This window comes from Carlito syrichta, unplaced genomic scaffold (assembly GCF_000164805.1).
Source record: "Carlito syrichta isolate Samal-C Ts95f unplaced genomic scaffold, Tarsius_syrichta-2.0.1 Scaffold309479, whole genome shotgun sequence".
NCBI lineage: Eukaryota > Metazoa > Chordata > Mammalia > Primates > Tarsiidae > Carlito > Carlito syrichta.
The window spans coordinates 724,504-726,873 of record NW_007253575.1 but is presented as its reverse complement, the minus strand read 5'-3'; the positions used below and the strand labels follow the sequence as shown (position 1 = coordinate 726,873).

Genomic DNA, 2,370 nt, shown 5'->3' with positions numbered 1-2,370 from the left:
TAGAGCCGGGGTCCCTGAACAAAGAACCTCCTTCTGGTTCCTCTTGTGCTCCCCACCAAGGACACGGAGATGTCCAGCAGCCATATCGTAACGAATGTTTCTATTGCTTCAGGATGAAAATGTCCACACATTGTAAGAGGACAGAAAAACTCCTGGAGAGAAATGGAGAGTGTTCCCCACCAGAGGAACCGAAACTGGGGAAAGACAGTTTCCTTGTGTTTCTGTCATAGAAGTGGGTTAATGTTGAAAACAACTGGCCTACACCAATTCTGGAGCATCCATTGGGCATAACAAGGGCCGTGGCTATATGTGGGTTGATGAACCAGGGGACTATTCTTCTAGTGTTGGGTCCACTTTATGCTCTTGAGCTCAATGCCATCCTGAGCCATCTCCCAGAGAGGACTCATTTCTCAAAGACGCTTCAAATGCTGAATGCATTTGTCCACTATATAGTCCACTTCCTCCTCTGTAGTGAAGCGGCCGATGCCAAACCTGATGGAAGAATGTGCTAAATCCTCATCAGTGCCAATTGTTCTAAGGACATAAGAGGGCTCCAAGGATGCAGAGGTGCAGGCACTCCCTGAGGATAAGGCGACATCCTTCAGTGCCATCAGCAGACTCTCTCCTTCCACATAGGCAAATGAGAGATTGATACAGCCAGGGTAGTGGTGCTTGGGGTCACTATTCAATCACCACATCTGGAAGGCTCTTCATTATCTTCTGTATCAGCCGCTCTGCTAACTTTGAGATCCGCTTATGGTCATACTCCATCTCTTGCTGTGCCACCTCACACGCAGCTCCCTACCCCCCACTAAGGGTGTGGGTACTGTCCCAGACCTCCACACGCACATGGGGCCGGCGACGGATGTAAATGGCACCAACTCCTTCGGACCATAGATTTGTGACCACTGATACTCATGAGATCAATTTTCATGTCGTTGACATCAAGTGGGATTTTTCCAACAGCCTAGGCTGCATCAGTATGGAAATACACCTTTCTGGAACTGCAAATCCGCCCTATTTCTGCAATAGGCTGCTTCACTCCAATTTCATTGTTCACAGTCATGACTGAGACCAGGCTAGTGTCTTCCTGGATAGCAGCCTCGAGTTTCTTCAGGTCGATGATCCCACTCTTCTGTACTGGGAGGTAAGTAACCTGAAAGACCTCAGCTTCCAGTGAACGGCAAGTGTCCAAAACACATTTGTGTTCTGTCTGGGTGGTGATCAAGCGCTTTTTCCGTGATCTATAGAACTTGGCCACACCCTTAATTGCTATGTTGTTAGATTCGGTCGCGCCACTAGTAAAAAGGACCTCACGAGGATCAGCCCCAATGAGAGATGCTACTTGATGGCGAGCATGTTCCATGGCTGCCTCACTCTCCCAGCTATGAGCATGCGTCCGGGAGAGTGGGTTCCCGTAGTAGTTGACCAGGTGAGGGAGCATGGCATCAAGCACTCGAGGGTCCAGCGGAGTCATGGCTTGCACATCCATGTAGAGCGGACGTAGCACTAACCCCGCCTCCGGAGCCCCTATCCTGTCGGAGGGAACCACCGACTGGGGCGCATGGTCCACAACGCGCAGGCGCAGCCCCGGAGAGGGGACCGCGGGCCTCGGCCCCGGAGCCGCCTTCACTGCCAAGGCCGCCCGCCTCCAGGCTGTTCGTAGCAGTATGGTCCGGCGCCAGAGAGGTCAAATTTTATAAGCGGAAAGAGCTTGTTTATGATTTTTTTCCTTCAGGTTTAAATTAAGATTTGATAATCAAAATAATATTTAAAGGAAAAGCTAAGAAGTATCCTTGAAAATGTTTATGAAAATATAACGAAAGGTTAGTAAGGAAAAAAAAGAGCAATGCAGAAACAAACGGTACCCTGGAACTAAAAATAGATGCACCTGTGAAAAGAGAGAAATTGTAATACTTTTATTACTTTATTCTATTATTATAGACTGCTAGAAGAGGTTATGTACATTGTAATATACATATGCTTTTCTTTTCCTATATAAAGGCATCCCATCCTTTATAGATGAAAAATACCATTCTATTGGAATTTTATTATTCAAATGTGCAACAACTCTAACACAGAGTTGTTGTTGTTTTTTTTTTAACACAGAGTTTTTATAGTTTCACAATAGTTTCAAACACTTCACAACTGTTACTTTTTTGGTAAGTATGCATTCTTATCAGGTAGGCAGGCTTACATTATTATCTCTGTTTTGTTGATAAGGCAATGGAGACCAAAATAATATAGCAAAATAAAAATAAAATTGGAACACCCTTCTTTGAATCAAAAACTAACAATATTTTTGGGCACAAACTTATCTTAATTTTCTTTCTTTTCCCTAGTACTGAGTTTGAGCCCATAGAAGGTCTT

At 45.3% G+C, this 2,370-nt stretch overlaps 1 pseudogene; it reads right to left on the bottom strand.

The window, feature by feature from the left end:
• Positions 1-338: 338 nt before the first annotated feature.
• LOC103269772 lies at positions 339-1,666 on the bottom strand (annotated as a pseudogene).
• Positions 1,667-2,370: the final 704 nt, after the last annotated feature.